Source organism: Mustela nigripes, chromosome 15, assembly GCF_022355385.1.
Source record: "Mustela nigripes isolate SB6536 chromosome 15, MUSNIG.SB6536, whole genome shotgun sequence".
Classification (NCBI taxonomy): domain Eukaryota; kingdom Metazoa; phylum Chordata; class Mammalia; order Carnivora; family Mustelidae; genus Mustela; species Mustela nigripes.
In genome coordinates, this window is record NC_081571.1 from 55,240,312 (window position 1) to 55,267,614 (window position 27,303).

Below are 27,303 nucleotides of genomic sequence, written 5' to 3' on the forward strand. Positions count from 1 at the left end.
CAGCTTTGCGCCTGGCCTGAGGCCAGTGAGACAGGAGTGATTGAGCGCTTTTCTCCAAGGGCGCACTGAGGAGTGGGGTCCTGAGCTCTTGATTCCTCCAGGATGGAGATTAGGAGGCTGGCATTTTCACTCCCATCAGCTAGAACAATATGGAAAGTGGTCAGGGAACAAAAGCTCCCGGAAATCAAACCGGAGTTAATTACTTAGCCCGGCCCCTGGCAAGGGTGAGGCAATTCCACCTCGGGCAAAGACACTTGAGAATCACTACAACAGGCCCCTCCCCCAGAAGATAAGCAAGACATCCCGCCTAGACCAAGGTCACTTAACAAGGAGAACAGGGGAATTCCAGAGGAGGGGAAAGCAAAGCATGGAATTCATGGCTTTCTCTCCATTATTAGAGTCATATTGTATCCTTCATTGTATCTAACTTTATTTATTTATATGCACACAGGGTTTTTTCTTCTTAAAATTTCTGGGATACAGCTTCTTCTAACAGATCAAAATATACACTAAAACTAGCACAGGACTTTGTTCTAGCTCCAGCCTGAGCAAATACTCTCCATTTTCTTTTTCTTTCTTTTCCCAACCAAATTATCTTATCAACTCCTTTTTTAGAATTCTTTTTAAAATTTTTTTTAAATTCTCATCTTTACAGTCATATTCCATCCTTTCATCATGTTTACCCATATATATATATATATATATATATATATATATATATATATATGTTTTTCTTTCTTTAAAATTTTGGGAGGTAGTTTCTTTTAAGAGACCAAATACTCCCCAAATTAAGTGAGTGGCTCTGTTTTATTCACCAATCTAATATATATATTTTCTTTTAAAAATTTTTTTGAACTTCTTTTTACCCCCTTTCTTTGCCCCATGATTTGGGGTCTCTTCTGATTTGGTCAATGCACATTTTTTCTGGGGTCTTTGCCACCCTTTTAGTATTTTATTTGCTCCACATATTATCTGGATAAAATGACAAGACAGAAAAACTCACTACAAAAAAAAAAAAGAAGAAGAGGCAGTACAGAAGGCTAGGGACCTAATCAATACGGACATTAGTAATAAGTCAGATCTAGAGTTCAAAATGATGATTCTCAAGATGGTAGCTGGGCTTGATAAAGGCATGGAAGATATTAGAGAAATGCTGTCTGGATAAATAACAACCCTTTCTGCAGAAATAACTAAAATCAAACCAAGCTGAAATCAAAAAAGCTATTAATGAGGTGCAATAAAAAATGGAGGCTCTTTTTGCTAGGATAAATGAGGCAGAAGAGAGAATTAGTGATATAAAAGACCAAATGATGGAGAATAAAGATGCTGAACAAAAGAGAGACAAACAAATACTGGACCATGATGGGGGAATTCTAGAGATAAGTGATACCATGAGATGAAACAACATTAGAATAATTGGGATTCCAGAAGAAGAAGAAAGAGAGAGGGGAGAAGAAGGTTGGAATTATTGTACGGAATTTCCTTAATATGGCAAAGGGAACAACCATCAAAATCCCAGAGGCACAGAGAACTCCCCTCAAAATCATTAAGAATAGGTCCACACCCTGTCATCTAATAGTAAAACTTAAAAGTCTTAGTGACAAAGAAAATCCTGAAAGCAGCCCGGGAAAAGAAGTCTGTAACATAAAATGGTAAACATATTAGATTGGCAGCAGACTCTGAGGATACAGAGACCTGGATGGCCAGAAAGAACTGGCATGATATGTTCAGAGCACTAAATGAAAAAACATGCAGCCAAGAATACTATATCCAGCTAGGCTATCATTGAAAATAGAAGGAGAGATAAAAAGCCTCCAGGACAAACAAAAACCAAAAGGACTTGTAAACACCAAACCAGCTCTACAGGAAATATTGAAAGGGGTCCTCTAAGCAAAGAGAGAGCATAAGAGTAGTAGACCAGAAAAGAACAGAAACATTGTACAGTACCAGGCAATACAATGGCACTACATTCATATCTCTCAATAGTTACACTGAATGCAAATGGGCTACATGCCCCAATCAAAAGACACAGCATATCAGAATGGATTAAAAAAACAAGCCCCATCAATATGCTGTCTACAAGAAACTCATTTTAGACCCAAAGACACTTCCAGATTTAAAGTGAGGGGGTGGAAAACAATTTGCCATGCTAATGGACATCAAAAGAAAGCTGGGGTGGCAATCCTTATATCAGATCAATTAGATTTTAAGCCAAAGACTGTAATAAGAGATGAGGAAGGACACTATATCATGCTCAAAGGGTCTGTCCAAAAAGAAGATCTAACAATTTTAAATATCTATGTCCCTAACGTGGGAACAGCCAACTATATAAACCAATTAATAACAAAATCAAAGAAACACATTTACAGTAATACAATAATAGTAGGGGACTTTAACACCCCTCTCACAGAAATGGACAGGTCATCCAAGCAACAGATCAACAAAGAAATAAAGGCCTTAAATGACACACTGGACCAGATGGACATCACAAATATATTCAGAACATTCCATCCCTAAGCAGCAGAATACACATTCTTCTCTAGTGCACATAGAACATTCTCCAGAATAGATCACATCCTGGATCACAAATCAGGTCTCAACTGGTATCAAAAGACTGGGATCATTCCCTGCATATTTTCAGACCATAGTATTCTGGAGCTAGAACTCAATCACAAGAGGAAATTTGGAAGGAACCCAAATACATGGAGACTAAAGAGCATCGTTCTAAGGAGTGAATGGGTCAACCAGGAAATTAAAGAAGAATTAAAAAAAATTCATGGAAGCAAATGATAATGAAAACACAATGGTTCAAAATCTATGGGAAACAGCAAAGGCAGTCCTGAGAGGAAAACATATAGCGATACAAGACTTTCTCAAGAAACAAGAAAGGTCTCAAATACACAACCTAACCCTACACCTGAAGAAGCTGGAGAAAGAACAACAAGGAATGCCTAAACCCAGCAGGAGGAGAGAAATAATAAAGATCGAGCAGAAACCAATGAAACAGAAGCCAAAAAACAATAGAACAAATCAACGAAACTAGGAGCTGGTTCTTTGAAAGAATTAATAAGATTGATAACCCCCAGGGGACCTGGGTGGCTCAGTGGGTTAAAGCCTCTGCCTTTGGCTCAGGTCATGATCCCCGGGTACTGGGATTGAGCTCCATATCAGGCTCTCTGCTCAGCAGGGAGCTTGATTCCCCTTCTCTCTCTGCCTGCCTCTCTGCCTACTTGTGATTTCTGTCTGTCAAATAAATAAGATCTTTAAAAAAAGAAAAAGAAACAAAAAGAAAAGATTGATAAACCCCTGGCCAGACTTATGAAAAAGAAAAGAGAAATGACCCAAATAAATAAAATCATGACTGAAAGAGGAGAGATCACAACGAACACCAAAGAAATACAATTATAAGGACATATTATGAGCAACTATACACCAGCAAATTTGACAATCTTGAAGAAATGGATGCATTCCTAGCGACATATAGACTACCACGACTGAACCAGGAAGAAATAGAAAACCTGAACAGACCCATAACCAATGAGGAGAATGAAGCAGTCATCCAAAATCTCCCAACAAACAAGAGCCCAGGGCCAGATGGCTTCTGAGGGGAATTCTACCAAACAGTTTCTCCTGAAACTGTTTCAAAAAATGGAAATGGAAGGAAAACTTCCAAACTTATTTTTGAGGCTAGCATTACCTTGATCCCAAAACCAAACAATGATCCCATCAAAAAAGAGAATTATAGACCAATATCCTTGATGAACATGAAAGCAAAAATTCTCACCAAAATACTAGCCAATAGGATCCAATAGTACATTAAAAGGATTATTCACCACAACCAAGTGGGATTTATTCCAGGGCTGCAAGCTTGGTTCAACATCCACAAATCAACCAATGTGATACAATTCATTAATAAAAGAAAGAACAAGAAACACATAATACTCTCAATAGACGCTGAAAAAGCATTTGACAAAGTACAGCATCCTTTCTGGATCACAACTCTTCAAAGTATAGGGTGAGAGGGTACATACTTCAATATCATCAAAGCCATCTATGAAAAACCCACTACGAATATCATTCTCAATGGAGAAAAACTGAGAGCTTTTCCGCTAAGGTCAGGAACACGGCAGGGATGTCCATTAACACCACTGTTATTCAACATAATACTAGAAGTCCTAGCCCCAGCAATCAGCCAACAAAAAGAAATTAAAGGCATCCCAATCAGCAAAGAAGAAGTCAAACTATCACTCTTTGCAGATGATATGATACTTTCTGTGAAAACCCAAAAGACTCCACTCCAAATCTGCTAGAACTTGTACAGAAATTCAGTAAAGTGTCAGGATATAAAATCAATGCATAGAAATCAGTTGCATTTCTTTACACCAACAACAAGACAGAAGAAAGACAAATTAAGGAGGTGATCCCATTTAAATTGCATCCAAAGCCACAAGATACTTAAGAATACACCTAATCAAAGAGGCAAAGAATCTGTACTCAGAAAACTATAAAGTACTCATGAAAGAAATTGAGGAAGACACAAAGGAATGGAAAAATGTTCCGTGCTCATGGATTGGAAGAACAAATATTGTGAAAATGTTTACGCTACCTACAGCAATCTACATGTTTAATGAAGTCCCTATCAAAATCCCATCCATTTTTTTTTCAAAGAAATGGAACAAACAGTCCTAAAATTTACATGGAACCAGTAAAGACCTCGAGTAGCCAGAGGAATGTTGAAAAAGAAAGCCAAAGTTGGTGGCATCACAATTCCAATCTTCAAGTTCCATTCCAAAGCTGTCACCATCAAGACAGTATGGTACTGGCACAAAAACAGACACATAGATCAATGGAACAGAATAGAAAGCCCAGAAATAGGCCCTCAACTCTATGGTCAACTAATCTTTGACAAAGCAGGAAAGAATGTCCAATGGAAGACAGTCTCTTCAACAAATGGTGTTGGGAAAATTGGACAATCACATGAAGAAAAATGAAACTGGACCATTTCCTTACACCAAACATGAAAATAGACTCTAAATGGATGAAGGACCTCAATGTGAGAAAGGAATCCATCAAAATTCTTGAGAAGAACATAGGCAGCAACCTCTTGGACCTCAGCCACATCAACTTCTTCCTAGGAACATTGCCAAAGGCAATGGAAGCAAGGTCAAAAATGAACTATTGGGATTTCATCAAGATCAAAAGCTTTTACACAGCAAAGGAAACACAGTGGACAAAACCAAAAGACAACTGACAGATATTCACAAATGACATATAAGATAAAGGGCTAGTACCCCAAATCTATAAAGAACTTATTAAACTCAACACCCAAAGAACAAATAATCCAATCAAGAAATGGGCAGAGGGGGGCACCTGGGTGGCTCAGTGGGTTAAGGCCTCTGCCTTTGGCTCAGGTCATGATCCCGGGGTCCTGGGATCAAGCCCCGCATTGGGCTCTCTGCTCAGCAGAGAACCTGCTCCCCCCCCCCTCTCTACCTGCTTCTCTGCCTACTTGTGATCTCTGTCTGTCAGTTAAATAAATAAAATCTTTAATAAAAAAAAAAAAAGAAGGGCGCCTGGGTGGCTCAGTGGGTTAAGCCGCTGCCTTCGGCTCAGGTCATGATCTCAGGGTCCTGGGATCGAGTCCCGCATCGGGCTCTCTGCTCAGCAGGGAGCCTGCTTCCCTCTCTCTCTCTCTGCCTGCCTCTCCATCTACTTGTGATTTCTCTCTGTCAAATAAATAAAAAAAAAAAGAAAAAAAAAAGAAATGGGCGGAGGACATGAACTGACATTTCTGCAAAGAAAACATCCAGATGGCCAAAAGACACATGAAAAAGTGCTCCACATCATTCAGCATCAGGGAAATACAAATCAAAACCACAATGAGATACAACAGTACACCAGTCAGAATGGCTAAAATTAACAAATCAGAAAACTACAGATGCTGGTGAGGATGTGGAGAAAGGGGAACCCTCCTACACTGTTGGTGGGAATGCAAGATGGTGCAGCCACTCTGGAAAACAGCATGGAGGTTCCTCAGAAAGTTGAAAATAAGCTACCCTACAACTATGGAAAGAACCTAGATGTCCATCAACAGATGAATGGATAAAGAAGTGGTATATATATATATATATATATATATATATATATATCCATCAAAAGAAATGAAATCTTGCCATTTGCGATGATGTGGATGGAACTAGAGAGTATTATGCTTAGTGAAATAAGTCAATTTATTTATTCCTTTCCTACCCCCTAAACCCCCCACCCCCCACATTGCCTCTCACTTCCTCATATCAGGGAGCTCATATGATAATTGTCAATCAGAGAAGGACAATTATTATATGAGCTCCCTGATATGAGGAAGTGAGAGGCAATGTGGGGGGTTTAGGGGGTAGGAAAGGAATAAATAAAACAAGATGTGATTGGGAGGGAGACAAGCCATAAAACATTCTTAATCTCACAAAACAGAGGGTTGCTGGGTGGGGGGTGGTTGGGTTATGGACTTTGGGGAAGGTATGTGCTATGGTGAGTGTTGTGAAGTATGTAAACCTGGCGATTCACAGACCTGTACCCCTGGGGCTAATAATATATTATATGTTAATAAAAAATTAAAAAAATAAAAAAGTAGTCCTTAATCAAAATTCTGGAGGAAAAAAAAAAGAATATTCTACCCAGCAAGACTATAATTCAAAATTGAAGGAGAGATCAAAAATGTTTTTGGACAAACAGAAGGTAAAAGAATTCATCAACACTAAACAAGCCTTATAAGAATTGTTAAAGAGATTTCTTTAGGTAGAAAATGAAAGAAAGGTGCCAATTAGTAACAGTAAAATGTATGAAAATATAAATTGCAGTGGTAAAGGCAAATACATAGTAAAATTTAGAATAATCTAATGTTGTAAAGGTGGTAAATTAATCATTACAAAGCTAATATGAAGGTTAAAACACAAAATAAAATTATTAATGAACTAATTTTTTTAAATTTATAACTTTAAAACTTCTAATAATTATAAGATAAACATGAGAGAATAAAAATGTAGAGTTTTAGAATGCATTCAAACCTAAACTGTTATCAATTTTAAAAAGACTGAATTTATGTTTTTATATGTAATCCTTATGGTAGCCACAAAACAAAAACCTATAGTAGATGCACAGAAGATAAAAACATTAGAACCTAAATATGCCACCAGAAAGAATAATTAAATCATGAAGCAAGAGGGCAAGAAAAGAGGAACTATAAAATAGCCAGAAAACAATTAACAAAATGACATAAGCACATACTTTTAAATAATTATTTTAGGAGGCAGGATCAAGATGGCAGAGTAGGAAGATCCTGAGCTCCTCTCCTGTCATGGACACCATTACACCTACAACAACTATCTCTGATAATGAATCAAAAACTATCCTAATAGATCATACACAACTAAGAATATAAAGAAAAATGCATATTGGGTGGGCATGAGGGACAGAGACATGGGTTAGTCGGGACCCATATTCTGGTACAACAAAACACAAGTGGAAGGAGTATCAGTCCCTTCCATGAGGAACAAGGGTCTGAGCCCCACACTGGGCTCCAAGTCTCGGGAGACCTGCACCAGGAAGAGGAGCACTCATAACCTCTGGTTTTGAAAACAAATAGGGCTTATGTTTAGGAGAGCTGGAGGGCCATGGCATACCAAGACTTTGTTCTTACAGAGTACACACACTACCTCACTGGCTGCAAGTCCTAGCAGAGACAACAGTTTGAAAAGACTGTGGGTTACACAAGTAGATCACTGACCAATTTTGGGGTATGTGTCTGCGGGGGAGATATCTGTTGGAATGTTCTCTGGGGATGGAAGCATTGGTGAATACCTGTTTTATTTTTTCCCATTTCTACCTTTTCTACCTAGCTGCCCTGATGTTGGTGGAGGCCATTTCAGACACTCTCCATCTAGTATGCCAGCACCACTCACCCCACTTGGCATTCTTCTGCAAACTGACCTTGACAAATGGTCCACCCAGCCCAAAGACCATCCCAAGTGGGCCCCTGCCTTGCTGGTGCTGGTGCCCACCCCAACCAGCCCTCCACCCCACCACTCCTGGCAGGCAGCCTCAGTTGGAACTAGAGCTCCTCCCAAGCTCTCCTGTCTTGAGGGACCAGCCACTTAACTCTAAAATACCTACAATAGTACAACGGGATCTTGCAGCAAGCCACACCACAGGTCTGTCCTGCCCACGAGCATAACTGCAGCTGTCACAGCTGGGACTCACAGCCAGCAAACAGGAAACCAATTTGATATACTAGTATGCCTACAAAGTCATGGCTGGGCCTCTTAGCGAGGCAGGTCACTCAGACGCCTCTTAGCGAGGCAGGGGCCACAAATGTTCACCAGAACAGTCATATAAGTCACAGCCAGAACTCAGACAAACCCACACACTAGTTATTCTGCACTAATTGTGAGCCAGCCACAACAGGAGGGTGCACACAGCCAACATAGGAGTCACTGAGCTCAGATGACCAAAAATGTTTGCACTACGGGGCCTCACGAAACATCTTTGGCATAAAGCCACTCTTTGAGACTAGGAGATGTAAATGGTCTACCTAATACATAGGGAAAAAAGGCATTAAGGAAAAAGAGAAGACAGAGTAATATGTTCCAAACAAAAGAACAAGACAAAAATCTCAGAAATAAAACTGAATGAGGGTGCCTGGGTGGCTCAGTGGGTTAAGCCTCTGCCTTGACCTCAGGCCTCCCATGACCTCAGGGTCCTGGGATCAAGCCCCCCATCAGGCTCTCTGCTCAGCCGGGAGCCTGCTCCCCCCAACCCCAACCTCTGTCTGCCTCTCTGTCTGCTTGTGATCTCTCTCTCTCTCTCTCTCTGTGCAAATAAATAAATATAATCTTAAAAAAAAGAAATAAAACTAAATGAAATGGAAATAAGCAATCTACCTGATAAAGAATTCAAAGTAATAGTCATAATTATGTTTACCAAACTCAGGAGAAGAATGGGTAAACCCAGTAAGAACTTCGACAAATAGCTGAAGCCTATGATAACTGAAATAAAAATACACTAGAAGAGATCAACAGCAGATTAGATGATGGAAAATACTGAATCAGTGATTAGGAAGACCGCATAGTGGAAATCATCCAATCAGAACAGCCAAAAGAAAAAAGAACAAAAAACAACGAAAAAAATAAGGCACCTATAGGACAATATCAAATTTACTAACACATTTACATTTTATGTGTCCCAGAATGAAAAGAGAGAAAGACAGAAAAGTAAAATTTCCTAACCTGGTCAAGAAAAGAGACATCGAAGTCCAGAAAATACAGAGAATTCCAAGGAACAGGAATGCAAATAGACCAAAACACACTATAATCAAAGTGCTAATAGTTAAATAGAGAATCCTAATAGCAGCAGGAGAAAAATAAGACTATGTACAAGGGAACAACCAAAAGACTATCAGCTCATTTTCGACAGAAACGTTATAGGCCAGAAGAAAGTGGCACAATATACTCACTGTGCTGAAAAGGAAAAAAAAAAAACACGTCCAAAGAGATAAGGTGTTTCCTAGACAGCGAAAGCTAAAGGAGTTCATCAATACAAAACCAGCATTATGAGAAATGTTCAAGGAACTTCTTTATATGGAAAAGAAAAGGCCATTACCAGAAATTGGAAAATTATTTTAAAAAACTACAGTGGAAAAAATAAACGCATGATAAAGGCAGTGGATCAACAACCTACATAGCTAGTAAGAAAGCTAAAAGACAGAACTAGTAAAATCATCTGAACCTATAATAATTAGTCAAGGGATTCATGAAATAATAAGGGATAATATACCAAAACTATAAAACTTGAGGGGGAAGATAAAAATGTAGTGCTTTTAGAACACATGTGAACTTAAGCAATCATCCATTCAAAGTAGACTGCTGTGCACATGGTATGTATGAATCTCATGGTAACCACAAACCAAATACCTAAAAATAAAGAGGAAGCAATCCAAGCATAACATTAAAGACAGCCATCAAGCCACAAGAGAAGAGAGCAAGAGAGGAAGAAAGGAACAGAGAACTATAAAAGAAAACAGAAAAAAACCTATAAACTATAAAACTATAAACAGAAAAAAAACTAAAACAGAAAAACAGAAAATTCACAAAATGGCAATAAGTACATATGTAACAATAATTACTTTAAATGTAAATAGACTAAATGCTCCAATCAAAGAAACAGGGCAGCAGAATACCTGTATGTATGCTGCCTTTAAGACACTTACTTCAGATCTAAATACACACAAACTGAAAGTAAAATGACAGAAAAAGGTATTCAATGCAAATGGAAAAAAAAAAGGAAAGCTGGAAAGCAATACTTAATCAGACAAACTTTAAAATAAAGACTCTAATGAGACAAAGAATAACACTGCATAATGATAAACAGATCCATCCAACAAGGGGATATAATACTTATAAATATCTATTTACCTATCATAGGGGTAGCTAAATGCATAAAGTAAATATTAACAGACATAAAGGGAAAAATTGACAGTAATACAATAGTAGAAGTTTTTCACACCCCACTGATATCAATGATAGATCATCCTGACAGAAAATCAACAAGGAAAATAAACCTTAAATGATACATTAGACCAGATAAACTTAATAGCTACATAGAGAATATTCCACAAAACAGCAAAATGTACATTCTTTTTCAAGTGCACATGGAACATTCTTCAGGATGGATCACAGGTAAATCACAATAAACCTGGAATTTTGAAATCATACCAGGCATCTTTTCTGACTACAAAGGTATGAAACTAGAAACCAATTACAGGGAAAAAGAAACTGGAAAAAACACAAACACATGCAGGCTAAACAACATGCTACTAAACAACCAATGGATCGAGAATTTAAAATTAAATTTAAAATGCTATAAGGAAAATACCTGGAGACAAATGAAAATGAAAACACAACTTTAGATTCCAAAATCTAAGGAATGTAGCAAAAACAATTCTAAGAAGGAAGTCTACAGTGAACAGGTCCACCCGAAGAAACCAGGGAAAAAACATCAGGGAGCTAGAAAAAGAACACATACAACCTGAAGTTACTAGAAGGGAAACAATAAAGAGTAGAATGGATAAATAAACACTAAAGATTAAAACACAAAAAGAAAAAAAATCCACAAAACTATGAACTGGTTCTTTGAAAAAACAAAACTGATAAACCTTTAGTCAAATTCATCAGAAAAATGAGACAGGATTCAAATAATAAAATCAGAAATGAAGGAGAAGAAGTAACAATTGACATGGCAGAAATCAAAGTACAGTAAGAGACTAGTATGAATAATTAAATGCCAACAAATGGGACAACTTAGAAGAAATGGATAAATTCCTAAACACAGAATCTCCCAAGACTGAATCAAGAAGAAATAGAAAATCTGAACAGACCAATTACTAGTAATGAAATTGAATCAGTAATCAACCAACTGCCCCCAAAGTCCAGTGCCAAATAACTTCATAGATGACTTCTATAAAATATTTAAAGAAGAGTTAGCTTATCCTTATCAAACTATTCCAAAGAATTGAAGAGGAGGAGAACTTCCAAGTTACATGAGACCAGAAGTACTCTAATTAATAAAAAACAAGCCATAACACTACAAAAAGGAGAATTACAGGCCAATATCCCTGTTAAACACTGATGCAAAATTCTCTCTCTGCCTTTGCCTTCCACTCTGCCTGCTCGTGTTCTCTCTCTCTGACAGATATTAAATAAAATATTTAAAAACAAACAAACAAAGGTGCACCTGGGTGGCTCAGTGGGGTAAGCCTCTACCTTCAGCTCAGGTCATGATCTCAGGGTCCTGGTATTGAGCCCTGCATCAGGCTCTCTGCTCAACAGGGAGCCTGCTTCCCCCCTCTCTCAGCCTACCTCTCTGCCCACTTGTGATCTCTCTCTATGTGTCAAATAAATAAATAAAATCTTAAAAAAAGTAAAAACAAACAAACAAGAAGAAACTGATTTATTATCAGGAACACAACAAGGAGGCCCATTCTCATTACTTTTTTCCAAATACAGTATTGGAAGTCCTAACCATGGTAATCAGACAAGAAAAAGAAATAAAGACATCTAAATTTGAAAAGAATTAGTGTAATATACTAAGTGAAATAAGTCAGAGAAAGACAAATATAATATGATCTCACTCATATGAGGAATTTAAGAAAGAAAAGAGATGAACATGTGGGAAGGAGGGAAAGAAAAATGGAGAGGGGGTAACAAGCCATGAGAGGCTCTTAATAACAGAGAACAAACTGAGGGTTGATGGAGGGAGGAGCAGGGGGATGGGCTAAGTGGGTGATGGGTATTAAAGAGGTCACTTGTTGTGATGAGCACTGGGTGTTGTATGTTGGTGATGAATCACTGAATTCTGCTCCAGAAACAAATATGCTGTATGTAAGATTTAAATTAAAAATAACAACAACAGGGGCGCCTGGGTGGCTCAGTGGGTTGGGCTGCTGCCTTCGGCTCAGGTCCTGATCTCAGGGTCCTGGGATCGAGTCCTGCGTCGGGCTCTCTGCTCGGCAAGGAGCCTGCTTCCCTCTCTCTCTCTCTGCCTGCCTCTCCATCTACTTGTGATTTCTCTCTGTCAAATAAATAAATAAAATCTTAAAAAAAAATAACAACAACAACAACAAAAACCAAACAAAACCAAAGAATTAGTAAAACTCTACTTATATATAGGATAATGCATTCAGCAAATTTGCAGGATACAAGATCAACATAAATATACTGGTTGCATTGATATACACTAATAATGAAGTATCAGAGAAAGCAATTAAGAAAACCATCACACTTACAGTTGCACCAAAAAGAATAAAATACCTAAGAATACCCAATACATGAAAAGACCTGTGCTCTGAAAACTATGATATTGAGAAAAGAAATTCAAGACAACACAAATGGAAAGATAATACCATGTTCATGGAGTAAAAGAAAATTATTAAAATATCCATACTATCCAAAGCAGTCTACAGATTCAGCATAGTCTCTCTCAAATTCCAATGGATTTTTTTTTTTTACAGAATTAGAATAATTCTAAAATGTGTATGGCAACACAAAGCACACCAAATAGCTAAAGCAATCTTGAGAAAGAACAAAATTGGAGGCATTAGTAATCAAAATCATATATTATTGTCATAAAACAGGCACATGATAATGGAACAAAATACAGTCCAGAAGTAAAGCTGCATGTATATTCAATTAGCTTACAACAATGTAACAAAAAATACACAATGGGGAAAAAGACAGTCTTTTCAACATACGGTGTTGGGAAAACTGGACAGCCGCATGCAAAAGAATGAAAGACCATGTTCTTACATCATACACAAAAATAAGCTCAAAATGGGCTAAAGACTTAAATGTAAGGACAGAAACCATAAAACTCTGAAAAGTAACAGACAGTAAGCTCCCAGACATTGGTCTGAGCCATTTTTTCTTGGATCTGTTTCCTCAGGTAAGGGTAACAAAGGCAACGATAAATAAATGAGGCTACATCAAACTGAAAACCTTTTGCACAGTGAAGAAAACAGAATAAAGAATTAGCCTACTGAATGGGAGAAAATATTTGCAAATTATATAACCAATAAGGGATTATTATCTAAAATATATCTAGAACTCACACAAGTTAATGTCATAAAACAAACAACTGATTTAAAAAATGAGCAGTGATCCTGAATAGACATTTATCCAAAGAAGAACCATGAATGGCCAACACAAATGTGAAAAGAGGCTAACATCACTAATCATTAGGGCAATGCAAATGAAAACCAAAATGAGATACCACCTCATATCCATTAGAATGATCAGTTATAAATACAGGAGGTAACAAGTAATGGTGAGGATGGGGAGAAAAGGGAACCTTCATGCACTCCTGGTGAAAACGTAAACTGGAGCAATCACTATGGAAAACACTACAGAGGTTCCTCAAAAAATTAAAAATAGTCGGTTAAACATCTGACTATTGGTCTCAGCTGAGATCTTCATCTCAGGGTCATGAGTTCAAGCTCCACAATGAAAAAAAATTAAAAAACAAAACTATCATACAATCTAGTAAATCCACTTCTTGGTATCTTCCCAAAGAAAACAAAAGCACTAGTTCAAAAATACATGCGCAAAACAAAAACACAAAAAATATGTATGTACACCTATATTCACTGAAGCATTATTTACAAAGCCAAGATATATAAGCAATCTATGTGCCCATCAATGGATGAATGGATTAAAAAAGTTAGCATGGGCGCCTGGGTGGCTCAGTGGGTTGGGCCTCTGCATTCAGCTCAGGTCATGATATCAGAGTGCTGGAATCGAGCCCCTCATCAGGCTCTCTGCTCAGTGGGGAGCCTGCTTCCCTCTCTCTCTCTCTGCCTGCCTCTCTGCCTACTTGTGATCTCTGTCAAATAAATAAATAAAATCTTTAAAAAAAAAAGGTAGCAGACATATATACAATGGAATATTACTCAGTCACATAAAAGATGAGATCTTGCCATTTGTAACACCATGGGTGGAACTAGAGGGTATTATGTTAAGTGAAATAAATCAGAAAAAGACAAATACCACATAATTTCACTCATATATAGAAATTAAAAAATGAAACAGCAGAAACAGACAATAATCCGGTGGTAACCAGAGGGAAGGTGGAGGGGAAGTGTAAATTAGATTAAAAGGTACAAACTTCCAGCAAGACTCAGGAATATAATGCAGTATAGAAATGACAATGTATAACAACTTTGTATGGTGAGAGATGGTCATTAGATCTGTAACTCTAACATATAAAAATGCTGAAGCAGTATGTTATACAACTGAAATATTAGCGTGTCCACTATGCTTGAATAGGAAAAAATAAATGGAAAGGACCTACATTCTCCAATCAAAAGACACAGCGTGACTAAAGGAATTTTTAAAACATCTATATGCTGCTTACTAGAGACTCATTTCAGATTTAAGAATGCACACAGAAAGTGAAGAGCTAGAAAAACATATTCCATGTAAATGGAAACTAAGAGAAAGCTAGGGTTGCTAGACAACCCTAGACTGTTGGGTTAAAACAGTCTGTTGGTAATGTCTGCCTCATGGTAGCCTGAGAGGTTCCTTATTTCTTTCCTTTTGATCTACAATAAATTGGACCTCCATAATTGAGCAGAAGTGCTCCTGCCTGGCACATTAGGACACCAGACCATCTGTCTGTGTGCAGAAACCACATGGATTGGAAACTCAGAAGCAGCTACAGAACCAAAGAAACCAGAGTGGTGGCAACAGCTTTAACAAGGAAGTGGAGCGTGAAAGTGGGGAGTGAAAGTCTACTGGGACACAGGGGCTGCAATTTGAGGGGACTCACTGCTCTTTCTGAGGAGAAACCCCCAGGTTTTGGGGGAGGGAAAGAGAGAGAAAAAGGCAAAAAAGGGAACTGAAGGAATGGGTCTTCTGCCCTCCGCCCCGGGATTTCAATAGGAAGTCTGCCAACTAACCTCTGGTGCCAATTCAAAGATCCTCCTACCAGGCCGTGGGCACACTCAAAGCCCTAGGTGCCATGTCCATGCCTCCCTTTCACTGTGTGACAGAATTTTCTCCCTCATGGAAAGTTCTTTTATTTCTCACTTCTGTTTGTAGTTCAGATGTTGAAACACTGCTATCTACTGAGAGCTACTGAGCCAGTAGGATTTCTTTTTATCCAGATTTCTTTTAATAGAAGTATAATTGACACACAATACTACATTAGTTTCAACTGTACAACAGAGCAATTTGACAGGTCTATACAGTAGACTACACTCATCACAGGTGTAGCTACCATCTTCGCCATATGCTATTGCAATGCCGTCAACTATATTTTCTATGCTTTACCCTGTGACATTCATTTCATAACTGCAAGCTTGTATTTTCCATTCCCCTCTACCCATATTGCCTCATTTCCCATGGCAATCATCAGGTTGTTCTCTGTATTTATGGAACGGTTTTTGCTTTTTGTTTATTCATTTGTTTTTCTAATTTCAAATATAAGTGATATCATATGGTATTAATTTTTCTCTGATTTATTTCACTTAGCATAATTCCTTCTAGGTCTATCTTATTGTCATAAATGGCAAGAGCTCATTCTTTTCCATGGCCAAGTCATGTTCCTCTGTATATGTATATTACTACATATTCTACATTATCAGTTCATCAGTTGATGGGCACTTAGGTCACTTCCATATCTTGGTTACTGTCCATAACACTGCAATAAACATAAGGATGCATTTATATTTTTGGATTAGTGTTTTAATTTCCTTTGGTTAAATACCCAGCAATGGAAGGACTGGATAATATGGCATTCCTATTTTTATTTTTTAAGGAACCTACATACTGTTTTCCACAGTGGCTGCACCAATTTATCCCCACACAAAAGTGCACAAGGGTTGCTTTCTTCCCACATCCTCACCAATGTTTATTTCTTGTCTTGATTCTAACTATTCTAACAGGTGTACAGTGATATCTCTTTACAGTTTTGATTTGCATTTGCCTCATGATTAGTAATGTTAATCATGTTTTCATGTGTTTTTTGGTCATCTACATGTCTTCTTTGGCAAAATGTCTATTTATGTTCTCTGCCAATTTTAAAATCAGATTTTTTGGTGTTGAGGTTTATGTTATTTATATATATTTGATATTGACCCCTTATTGGATTTATCATTTGAGAATATCTTCTCTCATTCAGTAGGTTGCCTTCTCATTTGGTTGATGATCTTCTTTGCTGTGCAAAATCTTTTTATTTTGGTGTAGTCCCAACAGTTTATTTTTTCTTTTTTTCCCCCCCTGCATAAGGAGCCCTATCTAGAAAAATGTTTTAAGGGCCACACTTAAAGAGATTTTTAAATTATGTTCTCTTCTAGAAGATTTATGGTTTCAGATCTCACATTTAGGTTTTTAGTCCACGTTGAGTTTATTTTTATGCATGGTATCTTTTATTTATTTTGTGCATGGTATTTTTGTGCATAAGAATGTGGTCTAGTGCCATTCTTTTGCATGTAGATGTCCAGTTTTCCCACCACCATTTATTGAAGAGATGGTCTTTTCCCTACTGTATATTCTTGCTTCCTTTGCAGTAGATTAATGGACCATATAAGCATAGGTTTATTTCTGGGTACTCTATTATGTTACACTGATCTATAGGTCTATTTTTGTATCACTACCATGTATTTTGACTACTACAGTTTTGTAGTATATCATGAAATCTGGGATTGTGAAACCTCAATCTTTGTTCTTTCTGAAGACTGCCTTGGCTATTTGGAGTCTACTGTAGTTCCATACAATGTAATTATTATCTGTAGTAGTTCAGTAAAAAATACTATTAGTATTTTGATAGAGATTGCATTGAATCCAGTTTGTTTTGGGTAGTGAAGACATTTTAACAATATTAATTTCAATCCTTGAGCATGGTATAGTTTCCCATTTGTTTGATTAAAAAAACGTGAAGGGGCGCCTGGGTGGCTCAGTGGGTTAAGCCTCTGCCTTCGGCCCAGGTCATGGTCTCAGGGTCCTGGGATCGAGCCCCACATCAGGCTCTCTGCTCAGCAGGGAGCCTGCTTCTCCCTCTCTCTCTGCCTGCCTCTCTGCCTACTTGTGATCTCTATCAAATAAATAAATAAAATCTTAAAAAAAAGTGAAGATGACACAATGTTTTCTTATATTCAGTGTACATCATCTTGCTGGCTAAGTTCATTCCTAGGTATTTTATTCTATTTAGTACAATTGTAAATGGGTTTGTTTTCTTAATTTCCTTTTTTGCTACTTCTTTATTATTGTATAGAAATGTAACCAATTTCTGTGTCTGTGTGTTGTCTTTTTTTTTTTTAAATACACCAACACACATGCTCCCAACTTTAGCAGTAAGTCTTTTTTTTTTTTTCCATTTTTGTATTTTATTGCTTCAAATGCTTCAAACTATGGGAAATCTTTGGTAAAAATAAAGACAATAAAATTTTCACAGTAACTTTCCACAAAGCATTGCACAGCAATGTTCTTTAGTACACATGAAATACCACAGGAATGTTCAGAGTCCTCAGTGAGGAAAGTAGCTGTACAATAGTCATAGTTCTTAATTTTAAAACAAAACTGTTTTCATAAATATTTAAAATATTTCCTAGGTTCTTATCACATATTAACATTTGTATTTTAATCAGTGTGTTGAACTTTATCTTATTATTAAAATAAAAACAATAGTTACAGAAGTATAAGACAAACCAAAACTTGTTCTATAGTATCACCTTCTGGAAAACAAACAAAACTTTTCTAATTACTAACCTGTTGAACTTTTTAGAATCAAAGTAAATAATCTTTTCTGGGGGCACTTGTGTGGCTTCATTGGCCTTCAGCTCAGCTCATGATCCTGGAGTCCCAGGATCGAGCCCCATGTTGGGCTCTCTGCTTGGCAGGGAGTCTGGTCCTCCCTTTCCCCCTACCCCTCACCTTGCTTGTGAGAAGTGAGAAGTGAGCAGATTTATGGGGTGCCTGGGTGTCTCTGTGGGTTAAGCCTTGGCCTTTGGCTCAGGTCATGATCTCAGGGTCCTGGGATCGAGCCCCTCATCAGGCTCTCTGTTCAGCAGGAAGCCTGCTTTCCCCTCTTCCTCTCCCTGCCTCTCTGTCTACTTGTGATCTCTCTCTCTCTGTCAAATAAATAAAAAAATCTAAAAAAAAAGTGAGAAGATTTACAAATATTTAGAAACTAAAAATTTCAAAACAAATAAAAATGGAAATACAGCATATCAAATCTTATGGGATGCAGCTACAGCTGTTCTAGAGGAAAGTATATACTATTAAACATATATATTCAGATATCAAAAAACTTTAAGTAAACAACCTAACTCTATACCTAAAGGAACTAGCAAAAAAAACAAGTCCAAAGTTAACAGATGAGAATTAATAAAGATCAGAGTAGAAATAAATTTAAAAGATCAGAAAAATATAGAAGGAATCAAAGAAGCTAAAACCTTATTAATCAAAAAGATAAACAAAATTGACAAAGGGGCCTTTAGGCTAAAAAGAGAGAGAGAGAGCATTTAAATTAATGAAATTAGAAATGAAAGAAGAGAAATGACAATGAAGACTGCAGAAATGCATAAGATCATGAGAGACTACTTTAAATAATCATATGCCAACAAATTATAAAATCTAGCAGAGATGGACATTCTAGGAACACAAAACTACCAAACTGAATCAGGAAGAAATGGAAAATATGAACAAACCAGTAACAACCAAAATGATTGAATCAGTAATCAAAAATCTCCCAACACAGGGCGCCTGGGTGGCTCAGTGGGTTAAGCTGCTGCCTTCCGCTCAGGTCATGATCTCAGGGTTCTGGGATCGAGCCCCGCATCGGGCTCTCTGCTCAGCAGGGAGCCTGCTTCCTCCTCTCTCTCTCTCTCTGCCTGCCTCTCTGACTACTTGTGATTTCTCTCTGTCAAATAAATAAATAAAATCTTTAAAAAAAAAAAATCTCCCAACACAGAAAACCCCAAGACCAGATGTCTTTACTGGTAAATCATACCAAATATTTATAGAAGAATTAATACCAATCCTTTTAAAATGCTTTCAAAATATTGAGAAAAATGGAACACTTCCAACCTCATTCTGAAAGGCTGGTATTACTCTGATACCCCAACCAGATAAGTCGAGCCCCCCCAAAATTATAAACCAATATCCACAATAAATATAGATGTAAGAATTCTCAGCAAAATATTAGCAAGCCACTGCAAGAACACATTAAAGAGATTATACATCATGACCAAGTGGGAATTATCCCTGTAATGCATGATTTGATTGCTCTCTTTCTCTTCCTTTACATTTGTTAATGCCAGTATTTAGGTATTTCTATGTTTGGTGTATAAATATTTACAAATGTGTATACATATTTACAAATAGATCTCCTTATTATATAATGCTGTCTCTCTTTTTACTGTCTTTTTTTTTTACTTACCTTTACTGAATATATTTGACATACACTATTATGTAAATTTAGGGCATATGACATGTTAATTTGATACAGTTATATATTGCAGTATGATTGCTACTATAACAATATTTAGCCCTTATATCATATTACATAATTATCCATTTCTTTCAGTGATTGAGATAATTAAGTTTTAGTTTCTAAGAAAGTTTGATTGTTTGTTATTCTATGCATTTTATCTCTATGGTTATTTAATTACTTATATATTATTTATATAATTATATATATTATGTAATATATATAATAAAATAATAATATAATATCACAATAATAGTAGGGGACTTTAATACTCCATTGACATCAAAGGATAGACCAGATTATCCAGACAGAAAAAAATCAATAAGGAAACATCCAACCTTAAATGACACATTAGACCAGATGGGTTTAACAATTACATAGAGACACTCAATCCAAAGGAACAGGATACACATTCTTCAAGTGCATGTGGAACATTTTTCAGTTTAGATCATGTTAGGACACAAGACAAATCTCAATAAATTTTAAAAGAGTAAAATTATATCAACTATATTTCTGAACCTCAATGGTGTAAAAATAGAAATCAGTTACAAGAAGAAACTTGGTAAATTTACAAATTTGTGGACATCAAAGAACATGCTACCAACAACCAATAGGTCAGAAAAGAAATAAAAATGAAATAAAAAAAACTTTGATACAAATGAAAATGGAAAGAACATACAAAAATTTATGGGATAAAACAAAAGCAAGTTTAAGAGGAAAGTTCATAGCAATAAAAGTCTTTATTAAGATTCAAGAAAAATCTCAAATAGATATGATGGCAGGGTAGGAGGATCTTGAGCACACCTTGACCCATAGATACATCAAGGCAACAATTACATCTATGCAAGTAACTCTGAAAATGACCTAAAGACCAACAGAACACATCTTCCACAGCTACCTATAGAAAGAAGGTCACATCTTAAAGGATAAGAGTGGCAGAAACGCAGATAGGAAACAGGTCCCTGGCATGACTACCACAGAGAGGAGGACATCATAAACATGGATGAGCAAGGGAGATCAGACCCTACAGCAGGTACCCCTGGATCTGGGGCTTTAAATAAGTAGGCTTAACTCTGGGAGAGCTGGAGGGATATAGAAAACTGAGTGACCAGCCTTAAAAAGCCAGAACTCCAAATAATGGCCTAACATAGCCCAGAAGCAGCAGTTTGAAAAATGCCTGGGGTATATGTGAAGGGGATTTATTAACTAATCTTAGAACGTGCACTAGAGGGGCAAGGGATCTGCAGATTACTCTAAGCACAAAAGTGCTTGTGGGTGCCTTCCCTTTGCCTAGATAGCCAGATGCTTGCAGAGCCATTTCCAACACTCTACATCTACCTTGTTAGTTCTCTCTCCCTACCCCAGCATTTCCCTGTGGACCAGTCCCAACAACCTTGCCCCTTATAGCAGGCATCCTTCCAAAGTGTCTCCTGCCCTGCCACACATGTAAAGCAGCAATGGCTGGACCAGTGCCACTCCAAAGTACTCCTACCTTATGGAATGGGGGAGATAACTGACACATGCAGTTCTTGCAACCAGGCCTCTTAGTTATTTGCACAGAGAGCAAGCCCTGCCCTGTGGTGTGTATGCAGCTGTGGCAGAGGCTAATTATGATGAGACAGGCTGAATGCTAGCCCCACCCACAAGCAAACCAAAATTCTCTGCAGTCATACCTTTCAACACCAGAGGAAGAAAACCCTGCCTCGTGCCCCAGGATAGGCAAGGCAGGTCATTTCAACCAGCCCAAGTCACCAGCATGCCCATAGCAATCATGCCTCAGCTACAACAGGGCACATGCAGGCCCATAAGAGGCACCTGTGGAATGCCTGGTTCTGGTGACCAGGGAGGATTGAACTAGAGGGCACCAAGAATGTTTTCTACCCAAGGGCACTATTTTCAGGATCAGGAAAGAGTTAACACCCTTAACACAAAGTTAGACAAAATGAGGAGACAGAGGAATATGTTCCAAATGAAAGAAGAAGATAAAAATCACAGCAGAAGAGTTAAATGAAATGGAGATAAGCAATATTTCTAATAAAGAACTCAAATTAATGGTCATAAATGGTACTGAACTCGAGAAAGGAGTGTCTGAACTCAGTGAGAACTTCAACAAAGATAGAAAATACAAAAAAAAAAAAAAAAAAACCACCCAGAGATGAAAAAAATTCAGTAACTGAAATTTAAAGAAATATATATACTAGAGGGAATCAACAGCAAATAAGAGGATGCAGAAAAATGAACCAGTAATCTGGAAGGCAGTAATGGGCAACTAAACTGAACATCAAAAAGAGAAAAAAGAACACTAAAAAATAAGAATATGTTAAGGAAACTGTAACATCATCAAACATAACATTATGTGTATAATTGCATTATAGGGATTGAAGAAGAGAGGGAAGGGGCAGAATTTATTTGAAAGAATAACTGAAAATTTACCCAATCTGGGTAAGGAAACAAATATCCAGGTCTAAGAAGCACAGAACCCTAAATAGATTAACCCAAGGAGGTCCACACAAAGACATGTAATAATTAAAATGTCAAATGTAATGATAGAGAATTTGAAAAGAATGAGAGACAACAGTTACATATGAGGGAAATCCCAGCAGAAACTTTGCAGGTCAGAAGAATGTGGCATAATATATTCAAAGGGCTGAAAGGAAAAAAAAAAAAAAAGAAAAGAAACCCTGCAACCAAGAATACTTTATCCAGCAAGTTTATCATTCAGAACAGAAGAAGAGATAAAGAGTGTCCCAGAAAAGATGGAAGTTAAAGGAATTCATGACCACTAAACCAGCCCTACTAGAAAAATTAAGTGGGGCTCTTTGATTGTAAAAACCATAATAAGAATAAGAAAAGTAGGAAGCACAAAAGCTGTAAAAATAAGTATATCTGTAAAAATCAGTCAAGGGACTCACAAAATACAAGGATGTAAAGTATGACACGATAGACTTAAAACATAGGTGGGAGAGGAGGAAAGAATGGGTTCAAAATTAAAGTGACCATCAACTTAATATAGATTACTGATGCAGAAGATGTTATATACAAACCTAATGATAATCACAGATTTAAAAAAAAACAGTGATAGATAATCTAAAAATAAAGAGAAAGGAATCCATGTATATCACTAAAGAAAGCCAACTAATTGAGAGAGAAACAGAAGAAAAAAAAAAGAACCACAAAATAAGTAACAAAATGGCAATAAGTATATATCTATCACAAGCTATTTTGAATGTCAATAGATCAAGTGCTCCAATTAAGAGAAAAAGGTTGATGAAATGGATAAAAAAGCAAGACCTATCTAATATGATGCCTTCAAGAGACTCATTTCAGAACTAAAGGCCCATGCAGATTATAAGTGAAGGGCTGTGAAAGCATTTATCATATAAATGGAAGTGAAAAGAAAGCTAGGATAGCAATACTTGTAAGGGAAAAAACAGACTTTAAGACAAAGACTGTAAGAAGAGACAAAGAGGGATACTATATAATCATAAAGGGAACAATCACCAAGAAGATATGACAATTATAAATATATATGCATCCAATGTGGGAGTACCTAAATATCCAAGCAACTACTAACAAATATAGAGAAAATAATTAACAGTAATATGATAATAGTAGGGGACTCAATGCTACACTTAAATCAATGGACAGATTATCTAAACAGAAAATAAACAAGGAAATAATGGCTTCGAATGACACAATAGGTCAGATGGATCTAACAGATGCATTGAGGGCATTCCATCCCAAAGCAGAAGATGCATTCTATTCAAGTGCACATGGAACATTCCTCAGAATACATCACACATTAGGCCACAAAACAAGGCTCAACAAATTAAAAAAGATCAAAGTTATACCGTGTATCTTTTCTAACCACAATGCTATGAAATTAGAAATCAACCACAAGAAAAATTCTGGAAACAGCACAAATACACGGAGGTCAAATACTATGTCACTGAACAATAAACAGGTTAACCAAGAAATCAAAGAGGAAATAAAAATATACATGGAGATAAATGAAAATGAAAACACAATGGTCCAAAATCTTTAGGATACAGCAAAAGCTATTCTAAGAGGAAAGTTTATAGTAATATAGGCCCATCACAAGAAGAAAGAAAAATCTCAAATATACAACCTGACCTTACACTTAAAGGAGCTAGAAGAATAAGCAAAACGAACCGGCAGAAGGAAGGAAATAAAGATTAGAGCAGATGTAAGTGAAATAGAAACAAAAACAAAAACAAAAACAAAAAAAACAATAGAACAGATCAATGAAACAAGGAGCTGGTTCTCTGAGAAAAATCAATAAAATTCATAAACATTTACCCAGACTCATTAAAACAACAACAACAAAAACAAGAAAGAGGACTCAAACAAAATTAGAAATTAAAGAATTAAAGAGGGGAATTAACAACTGACATGACAGAAATGCAAAATATTATGAGAATATTATTAAAAACTATATGCCAAAAAATCAGGAAATCTAGGGGAAAAAAATGGAAAAATTCCTAGAAACATACTATCTTCCAAAACTGAATCAGGCAAAAACAGAAAATTTGAATAGACTGGTTAATAGTAGCAAAAATGAAAGAGTAGTAAAAAAAAATACAAACAAAATCTAACACCTGATGGCTTACAAGTGAATTCTACAAAAGATTTAAATAAAAATACCTATTTGTATGAAGCTATTCCAGTAATAGGAGAAGAAGAAAAACTTCCAAATTCATTCTAGGAGGCCAACAGTACCTGGATAACAAAAACAAAGACAGTACAAAAAAGGGAAAATAAAGGCAAATATTCCTAGTGAACCTAGATGCAAAAATCCTCAAGAAAATATTAGCAAATCCAATTCAACAATATAGTAAAAGAACTGTTCACCATGATCAAGTGGGATTTATTCCATGGATGTAAGGATAGCTCAAAAATGCAAATCAAACAACACGACATATCACATTAACAAAATGAAAAATACAAACAATATTATCACCTTAGTAGATGCAGAAAAAGCATTTGACAAAATTCAACATTGGTTCATGATTAAAACAAAAAACAAAAACCAAAAAACAACTCTCCATGAGGTGAGATAACAATATATCTCAACATAAAAAGGCTATATATGATAAGTCTGTAGTAACATCATACTCACTGGGTTAATCCTGATAGCTTTTCTGTTAGAGAGGAACAAGGCAAGGATGTCCACTCTTGCCACTTACAGTCAACTTAGTACTGAAGTCCCAGCCATAGCCATCAAACAGAAATAAATAAAAGGCATTCAAATTGGTAAGGAAGATGTAGAACAGTTACTATTTGCAGATGACACAAAAGCACATATAGGAAACCCTAAAGACTCCACCCCCCAAAATTAGAATAAATAAAGTTGCAGGATACAAAATATACAGAGGTTGACTGCATTTCTATATAGTAATTCTATATATTAATAATGAAGTAACAGAAAGAGACATTAAGAACATAATTCCATTTACAATTTTACCAAAAATAATAAAATATCTAGGAATAAAGAGGTAAAATATCTAGAACTCTGAAAATTAAAACATCAGTGAAAGAATTTGAAAACAGGAGCAAACAGAAAGCTATTCCATGCTGATGGATTGGAAAAATTAATTGTTAAAATGACCACATAACCCAAAGCAATCTATAGCTTTGATGCATCCCTTATCAAAACATCACTAGTAGTTTTCATAGAATTGGAAAAAACAATCCTAAAATTGTCATGGAACCACAAAAGACCCTGAATAGCCAAAGCAATCTTGAGAGAGAAGAACAAAGCTGGAGGTCTCACAGTTCCAGATCTCAAGATATACCACAAAGCTGTAGTAATCAAAATACTAATGTATGGGCACAAAAACAGACATATAATCAAAGCCCAGAAACAAACTCACACTTACATGGTCAATGAGTCAAAAAAGGAGCTAAGAGTATACCATGGGGAGAAACCATCTTTTCAATAAATGGTGTTGGGAACCCTGGACTGCTACATGCAAAAGAACGAAGTTGGATCACTTTTACACCACACACAAAATTAAACTCAAAATGGATTGAAGACTTAAATGTGGGGCTTGAAACCTGAAACCATAAAACTCCTACAAGAAAACATGGGCAGTAATTATTTGACATCAATCTTAGCAGCGTAGTTTTGGATATGTCTCCTTAGGCAGAGACAACAAACAAAAAGGAATTGCACCAAAAAACAAAAAACAAAACAAAAAAAAAACAAAAACAGTTTTGCACAGCAAAGAAAACCATTGGCAAAATGAAAGTCAATCTATTGAATGGGGAAAGATATTTGATAACCAGATAAATGATATTTCTGATAAGGGGTTAATATCCAAAATACATAAAGAATATATACAACACAACCCACACACATAAAAACCAACAATCTGACTTAAAAATGGGCAGAGAACATGAATGGATATTTCTCCAAAGAAGACATACAGATGGCCAATAGCCACATGAGAAGAGTTAACATCATTACTCATCAGGGATTTTCAGATCAAGACTACTTCACACCAGTGAGAATGGCTAGTATTGAAAAGGTAAGAAATAACTAGTGTTGGCAAGGTTTGAGAGAAAAAAGGAACCATCATGCAAACTGTTGGTGGTTATATAAATTTCACAACCACTGTGAAAAACAGGTTGGAGTTTCCTCAAAAAATTAAAAATAGAAATATCATATGATTCAGTAATTCTACTATTGGTATTTATGAAAAGAAAACAAGAGCACTATTTCAAAGAGATATATGCACCCTATGTTTATTGAAGCATTGTTTATGCTAACCAAGATATGAAAGCAACTCACATTCATCAATAGATGAATGGATAGGCAAGATGTAGTATAAACATACAATGGAATATTACTCAGCCATGAAAAAGAATGAAATCTTGTGATTTACGACAATATGGATAGACTTAGAAGATATTATGCTTAATGAAATAAATCAGAGAAAACATATGATAGGGTTTAGCTTAGATGTAGAATCAAAAAAACACAATAAACAGAAAACAAAGTCTCATAAATACAGAGAAAAACTAGTGGTTAACAGAGGGGATGTGGGTGGGAGAATCAGCAAAAAAGGTGAAGGCATTAAAGTGTACAAATTTCCAGAAGATGTAGGGCAATGACTCTCTAAGTCTTGGTTGACATAACCACAAACTTTTGGAACCACTGAACATGTTAGACGTTTCTCTCTTGCAGTTTCAAATTTTATTCATTAAGAACATCAAATTTATCAAGGACATCATTCCTTATTCATTAAG